This window comes from Phyllobates terribilis, unplaced genomic scaffold (genome assembly GCF_046119375.1).
Source record: "Phyllobates terribilis strain yellow unplaced genomic scaffold, ASM4611937v1 Scaffold_5__5_contigs__length_657084704, whole genome shotgun sequence".
NCBI lineage: Eukaryota > Metazoa > Chordata > Amphibia > Anura > Dendrobatidae > Phyllobates > Phyllobates terribilis.
Genome location: NW_027362765.1, coordinates 34,468,440 through 34,491,546, shown reverse-complemented (window position 1 = coordinate 34,491,546; position 23,107 = coordinate 34,468,440). Strand labels below are relative to the sequence as shown.

Genomic DNA, 23,107 nt, shown 5'->3' with positions numbered 1-23,107 from the left:
AAGTTCCTTAACATATTTCACAGGAAAACCATTTCAGTTTCGTTTTTGAACGTTTTATTGTGAACCCGTAAAAGTGGCTTAATACCTCTGACCACGTTGTTGACAGCAGTGACCTGGGGGTCAGAAATGCTTCCTGGGGCGATGCCCATGTTGTCCCCATGTCTTTTGAGCACTGTCACTATCGTTTTGGGCACTTTTTAGGCTTTCTACAGACTGCCGGGGGTGCCGCCGCAAAAATGCTTGGGTCTCCCATAGACTAACTATGGGCTAGTTGCTCGGGTCGAGCACCCGAGTATCACGGCGAGCTCGGCCCGAGCTTCGAGCACCCGAGCATTTTAGTGCTCGCTCAACACTACTACTGATCCATTGTGCTGCCGTTCACCCTCTAATATCTAACAGGCTGGAGAAACTTGCACCTACTGCCACTCTGTATCTTCAGCTCCTTTGTGAGAAACTAATGTATTTGGGCAGCCACTCAGTCTACCAAATAACATTCCTGAGAAGGAAATTGGGGATGGCTTCGCTACTGGTACTGGGGGCAGTTCTAATACCATGGCGTAGTACCATAGTTTACTGGAAATATTCCAGGCTGGTAGGAGGCAAGTAGATTCCTACAGAAAAGTACCAGCAATAATGTTCAGGGACCCGCACTTGTAGAAGGCAGAGACAATACCGGGAGAAATAGTGGTGGCTGGGGACCGAGTATGGACACCCGGCCGCCACAGCCATGAGGTTGTGGACAGCTTCCACCTCCACGAGCCTAAAAGGCCACATTTCGAGTGCAAGCAGCTGCTCAGAAATCTGGCAGTTTAGTATTGCGGCCTGTTGGTGGGTGGGTGGCTGGGTGGCTGGCTGCATACTTGCGCTTGCATTCCAAGTAACAAAAAACTAAGCAGATGATGGCCTCAGTCATCATCATGGCCTCACCTCGGCACTATGAACTCTCTTGAAGGAGAAGCCAGGAGGAGTCTCCGGTTCTCTGGTGGACCCGTCCAACCCTGCCAACAAGCAGCCATGGCTAAGAAAAGTGTGTGGGAAGGTTCCCGGACACTTTATGGCTGCTTTTTTAATGTGGATTGGACGTGCTTATGCATGCTCTTTCTCAAACCGCATTGCAGATCAGGTCATTGCCCAACTCTGTAGTCATGAAATTAAAGGCGCAAAGAAAGATGTTTGTGTGTCGAAGCACAACCGACAAGTGCAAGCTGATGTTGGACGGGCTGCCATTGCTTCTGCAACAAGCTGCATTAGAGGACTTCCTGTAAGAAATGACACCCAGAGTAAACACGGTTTCCCTCGATGCCAGTCTTTTCACCGAGCTAAAGAATATAGCTGTGGTGGCATACAACTCTCACTGAGAAGCAGTGTCAGACTGAAAAATATTGGGCCCACCAGAGGATTTGATTCTGAGGGCCCACATTTCTCCCCCGCTCAAGAGCCCCATAGCAGCTGCAAAGTTTGCGCCTATCATGAACTCTCCTGATGGAGAAGCCAGGGCCCACCCGAGGATTATCTGGTGGGCCCATCCAACCCTGCTGAGAAGCAGCCCTGGCTATGAAAAGTGTGTGGGAAGGTTCCCGGACACTCTATGGCTGCATTTTTTAATGTGGACTGGCTCTGTACCATCCCTGGCCACATTAACCTGACCACATGTTTGTGGTTAAGCGGTTCTCCCCAGTAAGTGCATGTTAGAACTCTCCTGTTGGGTTTTTTCTATTATGCTGGTCACATGACCGTTTTGGCCTATTTAATCCTGCTCCGCCCTTCTGGCCTTGCTGAACTTCATTGTAATTTCTACTCTTAAGCTAGCCAGGTGCTTTGTTACCTTTCTCAGTCAGTTTAGCTAGGTCTTTTGACCTCTATGTTCTATGTTGTTTGTTTGTCTTTTTACTGCTACTATTTCTGCTAGGAGGTGTCCATCTTTCTCCCAGTCCCTAGTTCTTGTAGGGATCCCTCCCTCACATCTATAGGTCTTCGTTCAGACTAGCTGAGGACTTTAGCGGGTTTGATCGCAGGATCAGGTTCCCCGTTACATCGTAGGGATCTAGCTTAGTTCTATTGTATGGACAGATCTCCTGTCTTTCCTTAGTGCTTGTAGCAGATCATAGCAGTAAGTCCAGCCCAAAAAATTTCTCTAAGGAAAGACCTCCAGTTTCCATCATGGTGTCGGTTCAGGATTTGGCTCAACGCCTGCAGGGACTCTCTCTGGAGGTGGCCGAGCTCCAACAAAACGTGAGTAGCTGTTCTGGAGCGCATTTTGTGGAGCAAAAGGTACGATTGCCTGATTTATTTTTTGGTGAACAACAAGATTTTTTTTCCTTTAAAAATGCTTGTTTGTTGTATTTTCGTTTGAGACCCAGATCCTCTGGTGATGAATCACAGCGCATAGGGTTCATAATGTCACTTTTGTGCTAAGAACCTCAGGGATGGGCCTTTTCTCTCCAACCTAGTGATCCGTGCTTTAGATCAGTGGATAGTTTTTTTTCTGCTTTGGGGTTGTTGTATGATGATCCTGATCGTGTCTCATCAGCTGAGACGGAATTGAGACATTTGAGGCAGGGATCAGGTAATGTGGAAAATTATTGTACTCACTTCCGTCGGTGGTCTGTTCAGGTGGGGTGGAACGATTCAGCTCTGAAAAGTTTGTTTCTTGCTGGACTATGTGAAAGGGTTAAGGATCAGCTGATTGCTTATCCTACACCTGGAAATTTGAAGGAGGCAATGCAATTAGCTATACGGGTGGACAGGAGACTGCATGCAAGGGTTAATGAGAGTAAATCCTCTGCCATGTCAGCTCCGAGTCTTGAGAGGGTCTGTACTGACACGGGAGAGCCGATGGAGATTGGGGCGATGTCACCCCGCTCTCAGGAAAAAGACCACAGGTTTTCTGAAGGTTTGTGCTTTTATTGCAGCAAATTTGACCATTTCATTAAGAACTGTGTGCTTCGTATGAACAAAGAAAAAAAAAAGGTCAGTTACGCCCGTATAGCCTGTTTAAACACTAAGGGTGTATTTCTTTCTGCTACTACCGCAGCTCAGGAAGAATTAATTGAATTTCGGGTATTTGTGGATTGTGGTTCAACTCTGAATGTGATTGATGGGGGATTCTTGGAAAAACTTAATTTAAAACCCAAACCTTTGTCATCCCCTATTGCCGTGGTTTCTGTCGATGGCTCTCCCTTGAAATGTGTTACTCACAAGGTTTATGAATTTCCACTCACTATTAATGGTATTCACCAAGAAAATTTGGATTTGGTGGTATTAAATAATTTGCCTTCTCCAGTAGTTTTGGGGTTGCCCTGGTTAAAATTGCACAATCCTGTACTGGATTGGTCTACCAATGAAATTAAGTCCTGGAGCCCTAAGTGTTATGACAAGTGTTGTAACAGGTGCACTGCTGCTGTGGATAAAGGGGAATTACCTGTACCTATTCAGGATTTTTGTAAAGTTTTTTCTGAGGAGGAGTCGCAAATTTTGCCTCCCCATAGAGACTACGATTGTACCATTGAATTTGTCCCTGCAGCGACTCTTCCTAAAAGTCATTTATTTAATCTGACTATTCCTGAGAGAAAGGCTTTGGAGGAATACATACAGACGAGCTTGGCCGCCGTTCATATCAGACCCTCTAAGTCACCTGTGGCGGTTGGATTTTTTGGGGTTAAAAAAAAGGACGGCGGTTTACGTCCTTGTTTAGACTTTCGCGAGATTAATAAAATTACTGTACGCAATCCCTACCCACTGCCATTGATTCCTGATTTGTTTAACCAGTTAGTGGGGGCCAAGTGGTTCTCTAAAATTGATCTCTGGGGGGCATACAATTTGTTGCGCATGAAGGAGGATGATGAATGGAAGACTGCTTTTAACACTCCTGTGGGTCATTTTGAGAATTTGGTTATGCCTTTTGGTCTCACCAATGCACCAGCATTTTTTCAGAATCTTATTAATGACATCCTTAGACCTTTGATCGGCAAAAATGTGGTTGTGTATTTGGATGACATTTTGATTTATTCGCCTGACCTGGAGTCTCATTGGCGGAGCGTACGTGAGGTATTGCAGTTATTGATTGACAATTTGCTTTTTGCCAAGCTGGAGAAATGTGAGCTCGCTGTACAGAGAATTAGTTTTTTGGGCTACATTATCTCCAGCGAGGGCTTTGAGATGGACCCGGTGAAAGTTCAAGCTGTGCAGGAACGGCCTAGGCCTATTGGTTTGAAATCGATACAGAGGTTTTTGGGTTTCGCCAATTATTACAGAAAATTCATTAAAAATGTTTCTATTATTGTTAAACCACTGACCGATCTCACCAGGAAAGGTTCTAATACGGTTCAGTGAACTACTGAGGCCATTGAAGCTTTTGTGTTTCTAAAGGAGAGGTTCAGCTCTGCCACCATCCTTATGCAGCCTGATGTGACTAAGCCGTTTTTGGTTGAGGTTGATGCTTCTTCTGTGGGGGTCGGTGCGGTGTTGTCTCTGGAAAACAAGGATAGAGTACATCCCTGTGCCTTTTTTAAAAAAAAATTTCTGAGACTGAACTTAATTACGATATTGGTAATCGGGAATTGCTGGCTATTAAACTCGCATTTGAACACTGGCGTCATCTCTAGGAAGGTGCTGATTTTCCCATTCAGGTTTTCACTGATCATAAAAATCTGATCTATCTTGATGCTGCCAAGCGCTTGAATGCCCATCAGGCTAGGTGGGCACTTTTTTTTTCGCAGTTTAATTTTTCCGTTACTTACATCCCGGTAACCAAGAATGTTAAAGCTGATGCTTTGTCTCGCAGCTTTTCTCCCATGGTCGGTGCTGAGGAGGAGGAGAGCATTTTACAAGAAGGTGTTGTGATTGCTGCATTGGACTCCGTTTTGGAAGATGAGATTCTTAAAGCACAGGAGAATGCCCCATTAACACTCCCCATGGGAGGTTGTTTGTGCCTAGGACCTTTAGGAGAGATTTGTTTGTTGAGTGTCATGAGTCTCGGTTGGCAGGTCATCCTGGAATTTCTGAGACCAAGAGACTTGTGGGTCGCAGTTTTTGGTGGCCTGGATGGCAGAAGGAGGTCATTAAGTGGGTGAGTCAATGTACTGTGTGTGCTAGATCTAAGTCTTCACATACTCCTGCAGCGGGGTTGCTTTGCTCTCTGAAGGTTCCTAGTACACCTTGGACACATCTGGCTATGGACTTTATTACTGACCTTCCCCCCTCTGAGGGTTTCACGGTCATCTGGGTGGTCGTGGACCGTTTTAGCAAGATGTGTCACTTGGTTCCCTTCATCAAACTGCCCTGCGCTAAGACACTCGCTAAGGCCTTTGTCAAGGAGATTGTCAGACTCCATGGTGTTCCTACTGACATTGTTTCTGATAGGGGACCTCAGTTCGTGGCTCGTTTTTGGTGTGCCTTTTGTGACAGGTTGGGAGTTCATTTGTCATTTTCATCTGGATATCATCCCGAGTCTAATGGCCAGACAGAAAGGAAGAACCAGGATGTTGAGCAGTTCTTGCGTTGTTTTGTGGCAGACAATCAAGAGGGGTGGTCTGAGTTTCTGCCGCTTGCTGAATTTGCTCTTAACAACCATACATCCTCTTCTGCTGGGTGTTCACCTTTTTTTGTTGTTCTGGGAGACATCCGTCTTTTGGGTCATTCTCCAAATTGGTATCGGCTGTGCCTGAGGGGGAGAGTTTTTCCGGTGATTTGGAAAGAGTTTTGACGGATGTGCGTGGTAATCTTCAGGAGGCTAACAAAAAATCTAAGAGGTACTTTGACAGGAAACGTCAAGAGGTTTTGTTTACGGTTGGTGACATGGTTTGGTTGTCCTCTAAGAATCTGCGGTTGAGGATTCCTTCAAAAAAATTGGGTCCCAAGTTTGTAGGGCCCTTTAAGGTGCTTCAGGTAGTTAACCAATCTGCTGTTAGGTTGGAGGTTCCCACCTTCTGGAAGATTAATCCGGTGTTTCATGTTTCTCTATTGAAAAAAGCTGATGTATCAGATAGAGACGCCACTGCTACTGTTCCTCCGGTGGTGGAGGACGGGGAATATGAAATTTCCCGCATCCTTAATTCTAGACGGTATAGAGGGAGTTTGCAGTATCTCATCGCTTGGCAGGGTTTCGGTCCCGAGGATAACTCATGGGTGAGGGCAGATGATGTTTCTGCTTCCAGACTTGTCAGAGCGTTTCACAAGAGGTTTCCTGATAAGCCTGGGCCTAGGGGATCCTGAGGATCCTCATAGAAGAGGGGGTACTGTTAGAACTCTCCTGTTAGGTTTTTTCTATTATGCTGGTCACATGACCGTTTTGGCCTATTTAATCCTGCTCCGCCCTTCTGGCCTTGCTGGACTTCATTGTAATTTCTACTCTTAAGCTAGCCAGGTGCTTTGTTACCTTTCTCAGTCAGTTTAGCTAGGTCTTTTGGCCTCTATGTTCTATGTTGTTTGCTTGTCTTTTTACTGCTACTATTTCTGCTAGGAGGTGTCCATCTTTCTCCCAGTCCCTAGTTCTTGTAGGGATCCCTCTCTCACATCTATAGGTCTTCTTTCAGACTAGCTGAGGACTTTAGCGGGTCTGATCGCAGGATCAGGTTCACCGTTACGTCGTAGGGATCTAGCTTAGAACTATTGTAGGGACAGATCTCCTGTCTTTCCTTAGTGCTTGTAGCAGATCATAACAGTGCACTGGAGAGGGCACGGGTAATGTGGGACCCGCGCTTGTGGAAGGCGGAGACAATACCTGGAGAAATAGTGGCGGCTGGGGACCAAGTATGGACACCCGGCCGCCGCCAGCATGAGCTTATGAAAAGCTTACATCTCCACAAGCCTAAAAGGCCACATTTCAAGTGCATGCAGCTTTAGAAGACTTCCTGGGAGAAATGACAGCTGGAGTAGATACGGTTTCCCAAGTCCTTTCACCAAGCTAAAGAATATAGCTGTGGTAAAATACAACTCATCGACAAGCTGTCGACTGGCTCTGTACCGTCCCTGGCCACATTCACTTGTCCACGTATTTGTGGGTAGGCGGTCCTGCCCAGTAAGTTCACTGGGGAGGGCACGGGTAATGTTGTGGGACTCGTGCTTGTGGAAGGCGGAGACGATACTGGGAGAAATAGTGGCGGCTGGGGACCGAGTATGGATACCCAGTTGCTGCCGCCATGAGGTTGTGGACAGCTTCGCCTCCACTAGTCTAAAAGGCCACATTTCAAGTGCAAGCAGCTGTCAAAATTTTGGCAGTATATTATTGCAGCCTGAGGGTGGGTGGGTGGCTGGCTGCATACTTGCGCTTGCATTCCAAGGAATGGGGTAGGGACAACTGAACGCTGCACTGGGACAAGGACGTGGACGGTGATTGTTGCAAGTCTGCAACAACAGGTGCATGGTGGGAGGCATCTTTGCATGCGCCAAGGATCACTTATGATGGGCACACTTTTAGGCAGTGATCAGGGAGTCAGAGATGCTTCCAGGGGTCTTCCCCATTCTGTTCCCATGTCTTTTCAGTACTGTATGAATGTGTCTGATAATGTGTCACACACCACATGGCCAGATAAGGTTGTAAAATGTTAAAATGACATTTCCCAGTGAATGCATTTGTCTTGGTTGAAAGCAATGCAAAAGTGCAAAAATGCATCAAAAAACGCTACGTGTGAACATAGCCCAAGGTGTGGAGGAGCATTTTTGTTTTTGTATATTTATTTTGCCTTATATACAAGTCATTACCCTGGAAAGGATGTTCCTTAACATATTTCCCAGGAAAATCCATTTTGGTTTCGTTTTTGTATGTTTTATTGTGAGTCTGTAAAAGTGGCATAATACCTCTGACAACGTTGTTGACAGCAGTGACCTGGGAGTCACAAATGCTTCCAGGGGTCTTCCCCATGCTGTTCCCATGTCATTTGAGCACTGTTCCCATCGATTTGGGCAATTTTTAGGCCCTCTGCAGACCGCCGGGGGGAACCGCCTGAAAAATGCTCTAGTTTCCCAAAGACTTACATTGGGCTCGTTGCTCGGGTCGAGCACCCGAGTATTCCAATGTGCTCGACCCGAGCAACGAGCACCCAAGCATTTTAGTGCTCTCCCATCACTAATGATCTGCAAAGAGGAGTGGACCAAAATTCTTTCTGACATGTGCGCAAACCTCATCATCAACTTCAAAAAACGTCTGACTGGTGTACTTGCCAACAACGGTTAAGCCACGTATTAAGTGTTGTTTGCCAGAGGAATCAAGTACTTATTTCTCGCTGCAAAATGCCAATTTATCTAATTTATACAATGTGATTTTCTTGATTTTTTTTGGGGATATTCCATCTCTCAATGTTAAAAATAACCTACCCTTAAGATTATAGACTGTTCATGTCTTTGTCAGTGGGCAAACTTACAAAAACAGCAAAGGATCAAATAATTATTTCCATCACTGTACAGAAAATAGCCAAAAGTGACACCATTCTAAAAACTGCACCTTTCAAGGTGCTCAAAACCACATTCAAGAACTTTATAAACTCTTCAGGTGCTTCACAGGAATTAATGGAATGTGGAAGGAAAAAATAAGCATTTAATTATTTTTTTCGCAAAAATTTTCTTTAGACCCAAATTTTTTTTTTCACAAGGGTAACATGAGAAAATGGACCCCAAAATGTATTGTGCAAATTCTCCTGAGCACATTTATACCCCATATGTGTGAGAAAACGACTGTTTAAGCACACGGCAGGACTCGGAAGGGAAGGACCGCCATTTGACTTTTTGAATGTAAAATTTGCTGGAATAATTAGTGGACACCATGTCACGTTTGGAGAGCCCCTGATGTGCCTAAACAGTGGAAACCCCCCCACAAGTGACCCTATTTTGGAAACTAGACCCTTCAGGGAACTTATCTAGATGTGTGGTGAGACCTCAGGTGCTTCGCATAAGTTTATAGCATTGAGCTGTGAAAAGAAAAAAAAAAATCCCTTTTCCCACAAAAATGTTTTTTAGCCCCCAATTTTGCATTTTCACAAGTTTAACACGAGAAAATGGACCCCAAAATGTATTGTGCAATTTCTCCTGAGTACACTGATATTCCATATGTGTTTGGAAACACACTATTAGAAAATTAATGAGAAAAGAGGCATACAACAAAGGCAATAACGACCTAAGGCAGGGAAATCAAAGTTGTGTAAGGATACAAACTTAGCTGGATGTGGGAGACAAACCGCAACCAGCCCCGCATGCCTGACGCGCGTTTCGCCTAGCTTTTACAAAACGCACTAGGCAAAACGCGCGTCGGGCTGGCTGCAGTTGTATCCCACATCCTCATACTTTGATTTCCCTACCTTAGCTCGTTATTTCCTTTGTTGTATGCCTCTTTTCTCATTAATTTTCTAATAGCGTACTTTGCTGAATGTTTACAGGTCCTGGTGATCCCATGAATTAATATACAGTAACTATCTTACCTATCATATGCATCAGTCACTTTATCTCTCATGTGCAATAGTCTAGATTTAATCTGTATGGTGTATTGTCACCTTTATATTGATTTTAACCTTGTGAAACATGATAACATGAACTGATATGATGAAATTGATCAGAGGCACTAGGCACTTTTGATTGACATTAAGAGTATTTTATAGGTATTATCCTTGCCATAGTGTCTATTAATACATAATACTTGATGAGAATATTTATTCTATGCACTAGTCACTTTTGATTTATTATCATATTTGATACAGTAGAGTTCTAAATATTAAACTATATAATATTTAGGGCAATAATGAACCTTTGAATATTGGGATAATATACAGTATAACCTCTTCAAATTGGATGCAATTCTGTAGTCATCTCCTACCTGTTTGAGGATATTTTGTTTTGTGTGATATACAGTGGTGGCCAAAAGTATTGGCACCCCTGCAATTCTGTCAGATAATACTCAGTGTCTTCCTGAAAATGATTGCAATCACAAATTCTTTGGTATTATTATCTTCATTTAATTTGTCTTCAATGAAAAAACACAAAAAGAATTGTCCTAAAGCCAAATTGGATACAATTCCACACCAAACCTAAAAAAGGGGGTGGACAAAAGTATTGGCACTGTTTGAAAAATCATGTGATGCTTCTCTAATTCGTGTAATTAACAGCACCTCTAACTTACCTGTGGCACCTAACAGGTGTTGGCAATAACTAAATCACACGTGCAGCCAGTTAACATGGATTAAAGTTGACTCAACCTCTGTCCTGTGTCCTTGTGTGTACCACATTGAGCATGGAGAAAAGAAAGAAGACCAAAGAACTGTCTGAGGACTTGAGAAACCAAATTGTGAGGAAGCATGAGCAATCTCAAGGCTACAAGTCCACCTCCAAAGACCTGAATGTTCCTGTGTCTTCCGTGCGCAGTGTCATCAAGAAGTTTAAAGCCCATGGCACTGTGGCTAACCTCCCTAGATGTGGACGGAAAAGAAAAATTGACGAGAGATTTCAACGCAAGATTGTGCGGATGGTGGATAAAGAACCTCGACTAACATCCAAACAAGTTCAAGCTGCCCTGCAGTCCGAGGGTACAACAGTGTCAACCCGTACTATCTGTCGGCGTCTGAATGAAAAGGGACTGTATGGTAGGATACCCAGGAAGACCCCACTTCTTACCCCGAGACATAAAAAGCCAGGCTGGAGTTTGCCAAAACTTACCTGAGAAAGCCTAAAACGTTTTGGAAGAATGTTCTCTGGTCAGATGAGACAAAAGTAGAGCTTTTTTTGCAAAAAGAATCAACATAGAGTGTACAGGAAAAAAAAAAAGAGGCATTCAAAGAAAAGAACATGGTCCCTACAGTCAAACATGGCGGAGGTTCCCTGATGTTTTGGGGTTGCTTTGCTGCCTCTGGCACTGGACTGCTTGACCGTGTGCATGGCATTATGAAGTCTGAAGACTACCAGCAAATCTTGCAGCATAATGTAGGGCCCAGTGTGAGAAAGCTGGGTCTCCCTCAGAGGTCATGGGTCTTCCAGCAGGACAATGACCCAAAACACACTTCCAAAAGCACTATAAAATGGTTTGAGAGAAAGCACTGGAGACTTCTAAGGTGGCCAGCAATGAGTGCAGACCTGAATCTCATAGAACACCTGTGGAGAGATCTCAAAATGGCAGTTTGGAGAAGGCACCCTTCAAATATCAGGGACCTGGAGCAGTTTGCCAAGGAAGAATGGTCTACAATTCCAGCAGAGCATTGTAAGAATCTCATTGATGGTTACCGGAAGCGGTTGTTCGCAGTTATTTTGGCTAAAGGTTGTGCAACCAAGTATTAGGCTGAGGGTGCCAATACTTTTGTCTGGCCCATTTTTGGAGTTTTGTGTGAAATGATCAATGATTTGATTTTGCTTCATTCTCTTTTGTGTTTTTTCCTTGCAAGCAAATTAAATGAAGATAATAATACCAAAGAATTTGTGATTGCAATCATTTTCAGGAAGAAACTGAGTATTGTCTGACAGAATTGCAGGGGTGCCAATACTTTTGGCCACCACTGTATGTATTGTTTTAAATTGAATAATAAGATGTGTTATTTTAATTTATATATATGCGTGTGTGCTAATTATAAGTTATATATTATAGATTATTATTTTGTGATTTTTTAAAAATAGTTTTACAACTTTTATTTTTTCACTTTTTTTACTTAGTCCCGTCAGAAAGGGGTTAAATCTCCGGACGAACATGGCAGCTTTTGGCAATACAAACTATCTTATCACCTTTGCGACAGGGCAATTTTTCACTTTTGCACTTTTTTCCTTCCCTTCTTCTTCTTCATAATTTTTTGTATTTCCTTCAACATAGCCATGTAAGGGTTTGATTTTTGTGGGATAAATTGTGTTTTTTGTTGACGCCATTCATTTTACCATACAGAAAGAAAAAAGGAAAACATTTTTATTTTTTTACGCTATTTTCTGAGACCCACAATGTATATTTCTCATGACACCATATTGGGGTACAACAATTTTAATATCTTTGTCTTGTTTATTCTTCTTCGCAGCATTTACCTTACAGGCTAGTTAATGTTTTTTCTTAAGTTTCTTTATTTTTAAATAGGGGGGAAGGGGTGTAATTCATTTAGATTTGAATACTTTTTTATAGTTTTAGCTTTTTTCCTACTTTTTCAAGATGGTACCAGTGCATGAACGCACCAGAGAACATTTTATTTATATAGAACTAATAAAAATTGACAGCGGCATCAAATGGTTAACGGCACTGATTGGAGGTCAGCTCTGGCTATTGTTGTAAGGGGCTTTATCCGAAATGAGTTTCTTGAAGACATATTAGATATTTAAAGAGAACTTATTAACATAGTCCAATCCTAATGGGTCTAAAAAAAAGTCTCCATTGCCTCTGCCGAATGTCTGATATCTAAATTTTAGACCACCAGAGAATTACAGACCCCTAGAAAAGGCAGTAAAACACCCCACAATCAAACATATCATACATAGCAAATCTGTACTAATAGAAGACACAGTAATAGAAACAAATGGTCATAAAAACAATCTTTGTTCATTAAAGACTGCACTTGGTCTTGTAGGAACCCTATGAGCAGATTCAGAAGCACAGAAGGGAGAGAAGGTAGATTTATTCAGTTAGATGCCAGGAATCTAGGAAGGCAACATCATCATTACCCTCCGCTCTCTCTTGGTGGTTCACTATGTGGATTTTACTTTTGTTCACAAGATTTTCTAAAATCGTCAGCACGGTCTACTTCCGCTGTCATTTGGCTTTGTAGTTTAGAGATCTGAGCAGCTAAGGGACTACATCTTCTAATTTTCGAGGTTAAGGTGGATTCTACGGCCTACAAACGCTGACTGAAATGGCTTTCACTCCAAAAAAGGGCCATCAACGTCCAAAGCAATAAGGACAGTTTTGGGTGGAGCTGCATGTAATGGATTAGTGGCAGTATGGTGAATATTTGATTGTGATATGGCTGGACTACAGCACCAATAAAGCAGTCACAGTCAGTGACTGCGAAGAATCTGTGACTTCTCTGTATTTAGTGGTTACTACTCACCTGAGCGGTTATCTGTAGAAGTTACCTCATTCAACCACTCATTGAACCACTCTTCACCACTCATATAAGTCTCTGTAGTATTGTTATGGGTCAGATCTTCACCCTGAAATAATGTAAAAGTCACAGACAGATGGAGAAGTCACATCTATGATCAGCTCTAATCCTGTCATCTCCACCGTCCTCATTACACAAGTATAAAACATATAATACTGGTGGATAAAACAAGACTGGACACAAGACCTTCATAGCCGTGTGCATATCCATAGGGGAGATCTCATGACATCTTTTCTCCATCTTTTTCAAGGTCATCACTAGATACAAACAAACAATTAATTACTGAAATTATACATAAATAAATGTAGTATTGTAACATGATATGTCATCAGGTAATAGGAAACAAAAAGAGGTTAAGAAGTAACGTGTGGTGGTGTCTCCATATGATGGTGCACCAAAACTTTAATATATTTATACAAGTAAAGGAGTTGTATTGAAGAGGATAACCGAATAGATAGAGGAGACTGTAAATTTAAAGCTTGTTCACCATCAGAAGCCAAAAAAATCTCCCAATATAAAATTAACAGGATTCATATTACCATTTTGGAAATGCTGCTTAAAGCAGAATTGGAGTTAAGGGGAACTCGTTGTTTCCTATATGATAAAGAATAGGGATTATACTTCAAAACAACATATATAGTCAGTGCAATTACATACAAGCATGTGGTCCCATTAGCTCACTGCAGATCTCATACCTGTGCCTGGGGTGGAAATGAACCGGGCTACACTTGGTGTGGGAAGGCATGTGCAGCTGTCCCCTTATATACCATGCCGCGCCGTATTATTGGTGATTCCAGTGGAGGCACGCTCTATGTTGGTGGAGTACACCATGCTATTGCCTGAAGGGCCTGCAGGTCCTGCAGATCACATGTGCCGCAACTTCCTGTCACGTGACCAGTGACTTCCGGAGGCGGTGGAACGCATATGCTGTCCACGGCATCCGATGCTGCCTTGCGCTGTGACAAGGATAAGTGAGGAGATCTCCTGGGTAATTAAAAAGATGTGCAAGTGTGCATAGTATGGTCTGAAAAGTCAGGAACCGGCTACTAAGATTAGGATAATACACTAGTGATCAATAATACTGTGGTCCTCCTTTGATGGATAAGTGAGAGTCCGCTAGTGTTCAAGCATCCTGAGGTGCAGTGAAACGGAATGATGCTAGTGCTAGTTGGTGACCTAAAACGGGAGAACAGAGGTAAGAGGAAACAGATGAGAGATGCATCAAATAGACATATTAAATATAGTAAATATAATAAATCCACAGATAGAGCTCAAATATAGATAATGTACTAATGCAACATATTAAAGTTTTGGTGCACCATCATATGGAGACACCACCACACATTACTACTTAACCTCTTTCTTGTTTCCTATTACCTGATGACATATCATGTTACAATAGATTTATTTATGTATAATTTCAGTAATTAATTATTTTTTTGTTTGTATCTAGTGATGACCTTGAAAAAGACCGATCCAAAGGTCGAAATGTTGGTCTATATTACGGGCTTATGCCCTATTTTGTGAAACAAGGGGCACATGTGATTAATAAAAAATCTTTTTTGCATATTACACATACCGGAGTGCCGAAGTTTAATTTCTTATAGTATATTCCGATTTCTTCTGAGCACCCACTATAACAGTGAGCGACCCCTCATTCTTTTGCTTACCTTTTCTCCATCTACCTGATGATTCACCGGAATATTGGGATTTTCTTCTGCGAAGTCCTGTGGAAGAAAAGGACGTGGATATCTCTCTGGTGTTGTCCTCTTACTGAATAGATCTGGAGGAAACACATACAGGGACTGAATTCATTCTTTACGTACACATAATTATAGGCCGTGTGTATTTAGTCCTGTCTATTACCTGGTGATGTGAGGGGCTGGGGAACCTCCATCATGATGTTGTTGTACAGATCTTGGTTTCTTTCTAAATACTCCCACTCCATGGTGTAATATATGTTGAAATCCTGACACATTAGAGGAATTTGACACATACAATAATACTGTCATCACCCCGATCCCTTTATAGGGCCACTGATTAGCTGTAGGGTTTATAGGTTCGTTGGGACTCACCAGGAAATATAGAGACTGGTAGGGAACCTAACAAATAAAACATATATTTTAGACCATACGCACAAGAAACAGTTTTTATCGGAGTCTGCAGCTGAATATGTTTCTCATAGACTCATCTTCCATAATGCTAATTCTCGTCTCATTTGCCAACACTGGAATCGGCATTAGCAATACTGCAGGAGATATTCATTACACGTGACTGAAAAATAACTACAGAGTGGGCCATTTATATGGATACACCCAAATTAAATGGGAATGGTTGGTAATATCAACTTTCTGTTTGTGACACATTAGTATATGGGAGGGGGAAAACTTTTCCAGATGTGTGGTGACCATGGTGTTGATATCACCAACCATTCCCATTTAATTTAGGTGTATCCATATAAATGGCCCACCCTCTATATCCATCTGAACTAATGTGACAAGCAGAAGTAGTGCTATTGCTTTAACACCTTAAGGACTTTGGGATTTTCCGCTTTTGTATTTTCATTTTTTACTCCCCTTATTCCCAGAGCCATAGCGTTTTTTATTTTTTGGTCAATATGGCCATGTGAGGACGAGTTGTACTTTTGAACGACATTACTGGTTTTACCATATCGTGTACAGGAAAACAGGAAAAAAATTCCAAGTGCGGTGAAATTGCCAAAAAAAGTGCAATACCATAGATTTTTTTTTTTTTAACACGTTCACTGAATGCTAAGAACTGCCATTATTATTCTCCAGGTCATTACGAGTTTGTAGATGCCAAACATGTATAGGTTCTTTTTTATTTAAATGGTGAAAAAAAAATCCAAAGTTTGCTAAAAAAAAAATGGCGCCATAATCCGAGACCCGTAGCGTCTCCATTTTTTGGAATATGGGGCCGGGTCAAGGCTTATTTTTTGCGCGCCGGGCTGACATTTTTATTGATAACATTTTGGGGTAGATCCGATGTTTTGATCGCCCGTTATTGCATTTTATTGCAATGTTGCGGCCACCAAAAAAAGTAATTCTGGTGTTTAGAATTTTTTTCTCATTACGCCGTTTACCGATCAGATTAATTGTTTTTTTAAATTGATAGATCAGGCGATTCTGAACTCGGCGATACCAAATATGTGTATGTGGTTTTTTTTATTATTATTTTATTTTGAATGGGGCGTAAGGGGGGTGATTTAAACTTTTACATTTTTTTTTAAAAAATTTATATTTTTAAAAACATTTTTTTTATATATACTTTTTGCTTGCTTCTATAGTCTCCATAGGAGACTAGAAACAGCAACTGTCCGATCGCCTCTGCTACATAGAGGTGATGAGTAGTGTTGAGCGAGGATGCGAAATAGGTAGTGTAGGGTCTCTAAAGCCTGCCAAATCAAACAAACAGTCCTTCTCAGGACTAATATCCATCCCAGATATCAGGCAGGCAGGCAGGCTGTATAGGAGACGCAGTGGTTATACAAACAAACACTGCATTACAGTCCTGTGTGCTCCTGCTGGTCAAATTTCTAGACTTAGCCCCAGGTCTCAGGGGCCAGGAAAAATCCTCATTTTTTCATCTAAATCCTGTTTGTTTGTTTTTTTCCTCAGTCAGACTGTACAAATACCCATCTTATTAACGTTTTGGTACCCCCCCCCCAAAAAAAAAAAAATTGAGTGTGTCTGTGAGTGTTCAGACACAAATATATTTGTTTAAAAGAGTCTGGTGTAGGCCAGAGAACTAGAACTGTGGTTTTCCTCTTCCACGGTTCAAATCTCCTTTTTATTACCCTTTTGCCATTGATAGTGCGAGTATAAGCTATTTTACTTCATTTACAATGGGCAAGGCGCGTGGCAAGGGACGTGGAACTGGACGTTCTGGTGATGGTGCGTGCAGAGGATGGGGCCGTGGCCAAGGTGAAAATGTGCAACAACCAACAGCCACATCTTCTCGCTCCCAGTTCTTGACCGAAGTACTAGGGAAGCACACAACAGCACCACTATTGTGAACTGATCATTGTGAACAGGTTAATAATTGGATAGCAGATAATACTTCCAGTCACCTGGGCACCACCTCCGGTCTGACTTCCACACGGTCAAGTGTTAGTAGCCGTGAGTCTCGACTGCATACTCCTCCTCACCCTGATGCTCCCTCCTCCCACCATGCCGAGTGTCGTCAGACAGCAACTGATCCCACAGTTGGACACTCTGAAGAGCTGTTCACTGGTCCATTTCCATATTTGTGCCCATCGCCTGCTCCGCTTGAAGTGGTGGAAGAGGAGATCCCATGTAGCGATGGTCAAATATTTGAACAGCCACCGCCACAGGAAGGCGACGCTGGCAATTTGTCACAAGAGATGGACGATGATGAGACAATTGCCGCAAAGTAAGGAGGAGGACCGTGGTGCGGAAGTGGAAGAGGAGGACCGTGGTGCGGAAGTGGAAGAGGAGAAGGTGGTGGATAATCTCGTAACTGACCCAACGTGGCAGGAGGACACGCAGAGCGAGGCCAGCAGCACACAGGGGGAGGGAGGCAGAGTACACCAACAGGCAGGAAGAAGCAGTGTGGTGGCTGCAGACAGAAGGCGGGCAACCGTTCCCCGTAACACCAACACGAGGGACGTTGCCAGTACAACCAGTAGGTCTTCCAGAGTCTGGAATTTTTTTAAAGACTCTGCTGATAACCCCAAAAAGGCCATTTGTACCACCTGCCAGGCCAGCATCAGCAGGGGTGACAAAACTACCAGCCTGACCACCACCAGCATGATCAGGCACATGGCAGCAAAGCACCCGACTTTGTGGGGCGAACCCCAGGGTCCACGACCAGTGTCAGCGGGTGTCACCACTGCTTCTTCCGCTGTTGTGCGTGTAAGAGAACCCCCTGTTGTGCGTGCAAGGCTATCCCCTGTCCATACTGCATGCAAAGATGCCCCCTCCTCTCAGTCTTCACTTGTTATGGCAGTTTCTCAAGAAACAGCATCAACATCCACGTTCAATTGTCCATATCCCAGAGTATTCAAATGTCTCTGAGAGCGAAGGGCCGTGGGGCTCAATGGGAACCATGGCCTGAGCAAACTGTTATGCACACGCGCGGGCAGACTGGCGTGAGCGTGATTAGTGATCCCACTGTACCATGAACCGAGGAGTGCCTGGAGGGGCGTAACTAAGTATCAACCCAATCCGACCAAGGTCACACGGTGGCTCAGTTGACTCCATGAACCAGGGAGGAACCGAGCAGAGGGACCAGGTGCTACTCCAGGTCAGACCCCAGTCACAGCTGTTGACCCACACCGGGGAATGCAGGAACAGGCAGGTTAAACTGGTATATTGACTGGTGGGTACTGGCAGGCACGGCTGGTATGCAGACAGGTGGATATTGACAGGCACAGCTGGTATGCAGACAGGCGGGTACTGGCAAGTAGAAACGTAGGCAGGATAGGGACCAGTACAGACTGGGATACAGGAACAGAGCCGCAGGTGCGGTAGACAAGAATAGCAGAGCAAAACCCGCAGATGCGGTGAACAAGCAAAGCAGAGCAAAACCGCAGATGCGGTGAACAAGCAAAGCAGAGCAAAACCCGCAGATGCGTTGAACAAGCAAAGCAGAGCAAAAACGCAGATGCGTTGAACAAGCAAAGCAGAGCAAAACCCGCAGATGCGGTAAACAAGCAAAGCAGAGCAAAACCGCAGATGCGTTGAACAAGCAAAGCAGAGCAAAACAGCAGATGCGGTAAACAAGCAAAACCACAGATGCGGTGAACAAGCATAGCAGAGCCAAACAGCAGATGCGGTAAACAAGCAAAGCAGAGCAAAACCCGAAGATGCGGTGAACAAGCAAAGCAGAGCCAAACAGCAGATGCGGTAAACAAGCAAAGCAGAGCAAAACCGCAGCTGCGGTGAACAAGCAAAGCAGAGCAAAACCGCAGGTGCGGTGAGCAAGCAGAGCAAAGCAAAACCTGCAGATGCGGTAGACAGGACAGGGCACTGTTCACATGGAACAGACTGGAAAACACAAGAAGATAGCTGTTATGATCTGCAACATGTACTAAGGAAAGATAGGGGAAAGCTGTCCCTACAGTAAGACTAAGCTGAATCCCTACGATGTTCCTAGTGAACAGACCCACCTTAGTCTTCGGCTAGTCTGAACGAAGACCTATAGAATTAAGAAAGGGGTCCCTAAAAGAACTAAGGACTGGGACTGGGACAAAAAGGGACACCTCCTAAACAGAAGTTGTTGCAGAACACAAAAAGACAAACTGACAAAATGTACTAGAGGTCCCAGAGGACCAAGTGAACTTGACAGACAAAGACACAGAAGCACCAGGCTAGAGAGACAGTAGAACACTGAAGTCCAGCACAGCCAGAAGGGCGGAGCTGGAATATAAAGGCAGATGGTCACATGACCGCAAACCACAAGATAGAAAAACAAACAGGAGGGTTCTAACAATAGCTGGAACACAGGAGATAGATACAGAGGGAGGGAAACAGAATGAGCAGAACCAGATACACACAAGGTACTTACAATGAAGTAGCGAGTGGACACAAGACTCACAAACAGAAGTACAGAGACAACGAGTTGGAGTTAGGTGCAGGTTCAGATACTGCAGGAAAGAAGGAAGATACAGACATAGAGACAAACAAGTAACGGACTAGGACACTGTTCAGACAGGATCTGAACCAGAAACAAGATACAGGACAGAGCCTGGGAACTTTGGCGGGCCAGGGCAATTTTTTTTTTTTTTATCTTAAGCCTGGTTGTTTGCTTAAAAAACAATCCAGAGAACACCACTTTTCTGCTCCATTTGCTTGTTCTCACTGCAGAATAAAGCCAGATCTGTTCCATATTTCAGCTATAAAAATCCAGAAATTTAAACTGAACGTGGAAAATATTGGCCTCCTTTTCCATTCTGTTGCAGTGTGTCGGTCAAGCCATTCACACTAGGTGTCTGTGAATGATAGTATTAACAAATTACAGGCCTGCTATATAAAACCGTGGTTCTCTGTCAGACATAACACCTATAACAGTGTTCCAAAATCTGACATTTATTTCATTTTCATTCTGTTTCAGTGTGTCGGTCAAGTTATTCACACTAGGTCTGTGTGTGCAATTATATTAGTAAATTACAGGCCTGCTATTTAAAACCATGGTTCTCTGTCAAACGTATCACATATAACTGAGTTCCAAAATCAGCCATTTCTCATGAAGGTGGAAAATATTGTCCTCTATTAAAAATGGGAAGGTGCATGGCAAGGGATGGGGAAGTGGACGTGATGGTGATGGTGCATGCAGAGGCTGAGGACGTGGCCGTGGGCGAGCTGAAATTGTGCGACAACAAACACCCACATCTTATCGCTCGACCTTCCTGTCCCAATTAATAGGAGACCGCAGAACATCACTATTGAACAAAGAGCAGTGGAAAAAGGTTATTGGTTGGATAGCAGATAATGCTTCCAGTCACTTAGCCACCACCACCTCCACCACCACCCTTGTCTTCCACACGGTCAAGTCTCAGTAGCCATGAGTCTGGACCGCATATTCCTCACTCTGATCCTCCTTCCTCCCACCATGCTGAGTGCTCGGAGACACCTGATCCCACACTTGGACACTATGAAGAGCTGTTCCCTTTTCCATTTGTAGATTCGGGCCTCTCGCCCGGCCAGCTTCAAGCGAGTCAAGAGGAGAATGCGTATAGCGATGCCCAAATATTGAAGCAGCCACGGTCACACGAAGGCATCAGTGGGAAAGTGCAATTACTGTTGCAAGAAGTGGATGATGATGATGAGACACAATTCAGGAGGAGGACCAGGGTGCGGAAGTGGAAGACGAGGTGGTGGATGATATAGTAACTAACCCAACCTGGCAGGAGGACATACAGAGTGAGAACAGCAGCACACAGGGGGAGGGAGGCGTAGCACCACAACAGGCAGGAAGAAGCAGTGTGGTGGCCGCAGACACAAGGTGGGGAAGCGTTGCTCGTAACGCCAACACAACGGAAGTTGCCAGTATAACTGTTAGGTCTTCCCAAGTCTGGTTATTTTTTAAAGACTCTGCAGATAACCCCAAAAATGCCATTTACACCACCTGCCAGACCAGCATCAGCAGGGGTAGCAAAACTAGCAGGCTGACCACCACCAGCATGATGAGGCACATGGCATCAAAGCATCCAACTGAGTGGGCCGAACCCCAGGGTCCAGCAACACTGTCTGCAGGTGACACCACTGCTTGTTCCTCTGTTGTGCGTGCACGCCAATCTCCTGTCCATGGCACATGCCAAGATGCCTCCTGCCCTGCACCTGTCATTGCACACTCTCAACTAGCACCATCTGCAAGCACATCCACGTCTTTGTCCCAGTGCAGCGTTCAGTTGTCCCTACCCCAGTCCTTGGAACGCAAGCGCCAATACCCAGCCAACGGCTCACAGGACACACTATTAAATTCACACATTTCGCAAATGCTTGTGCTCAAAATTTTCTCCCGGTGTTCCGTCCCCGCATTACACGAGCATGTCTCCCACAATATTAGACGTGCCCTCAGCAACGCAGTTACTGGGAAGTCCACCTAACCAAGGACACGAGGACAAGTGCTTCTGGGCAGGGACGGTACATCTCGCTGACGGCACACTGGGTTAATATAGTGGACCCAGTCGGACCTTGGGACGGAACACGTCCTCCCGATGCCGAGGATTGCAGGCCCTGCGTCAATCAGGCTTGCCCCCACATTCTACAGCTCCTTCACCTCTTCCTCTTCAGCCTCCATCCCCAAAATGACCACATCAGTCGCAAGCTGGAAGGACTGCAACACTGCATCGGCCAATCAGTAACAGGCTGTGCTGAAGCTAATATGCTTAGGTGACAAACCGCACAATGCTGAAGAGTTGTGGACAGCTCTGAAAGAGCAGGTAGATCTGTGGCTGACACCGCTGAACCTACAGCCAGGCATGGTCATGTGTGACAATGGCTGGAACCCGGTGGTGGCTCTGAGGCAAGCTCACACACGTACCATGCCTGGCCCATGTGCTCAACATCGTGGTTCAGTGGTTTCTCAAAACCTACCCGGATCTGTTGGATCTGCTTGTCAAAGTACGCCGCCTGTGTGCCCATTTTAGAAAGTCAGCTACAGCTTCTGCCGCCCTTGCCGTGCTTCAGCAGCTTCCTGCTCACTGACTGATCTGCGATGTCCCCACGCTTTGGAACTCTACATTGCAGATGTTGGGAAGGATTTGTGAGCAGAAGAGGGCAGTTGTTGACTACCAGCATCAACAAGGCCGTCGGTATTCAGTTCAGACTCCACACATAAGACCTCAGGAGTGGACATGGATGTCAGACATATGTACCATCCTCCAATACTTTGAGGACTCCACCAAGATGGTGAGCGGCGATGATGCCATAATTAGCGTCACCATCCCGCTTCTCTGTCTTCTGAAACGCTTTCTGCTCTCAATTAAAAAGAGGATGCATTGCAGGCAGAGCACGATGAGATGGAGCAAGGAACCATACAGGGTGATTTCACACAGCCCAGCCTCATCTCATCCCAATGTGGATTGGGTGACAATGAGGAAGAGGAGGAGGAGGAGGAAGAACAGCAGCTAGTTTCCTGTGCTATAGACGGTACTACCTGCACAACTGTCATACCATCTGTTTAGCGCGGATAGCCTGAGGACAGGGATGAGGAGGAAGAGGATGAGGAGGAGAGCATGGTCAGTCGTCCTCTTGGTGAGGACATGGAAGTCTTGCCTCTTTGCAGTCTGGCACACATGGCTGAGTTTATGTTACGCTGCCTTTCCCGTGACCCTCACATTGTCCAAATTTTGGGTGACAGTCATTATTGGTTGGTGACACTTCTAGACCCACGCTACAAGGAGAACTTTCTGTCTCTTATTCCCACGCAGGACAGGCCTAATAAAATGATGCAGTACAAGAAGGTCCTTGTTGCAGAATTATTAAAAAAAATCTCATCTTAAAACGCTGGCGGCAGAGGTCACAGTTCGTTGGACAACCAAGGAGTACAGGCAAGAGACATAAAAGCAATCGAGC

General features: G+C 44.4%; 1 pseudogene; it reads right to left on the bottom strand.

Moving 5' to 3' along the window:
* Positions 1-14,994, bottom strand: part of LOC141271410 (uncharacterized) — a 140,666-nt pseudogene extending 125,672 nt beyond the window's left edge.
* Positions 14,995-23,107: the final 8,113 nt, after the last annotated feature.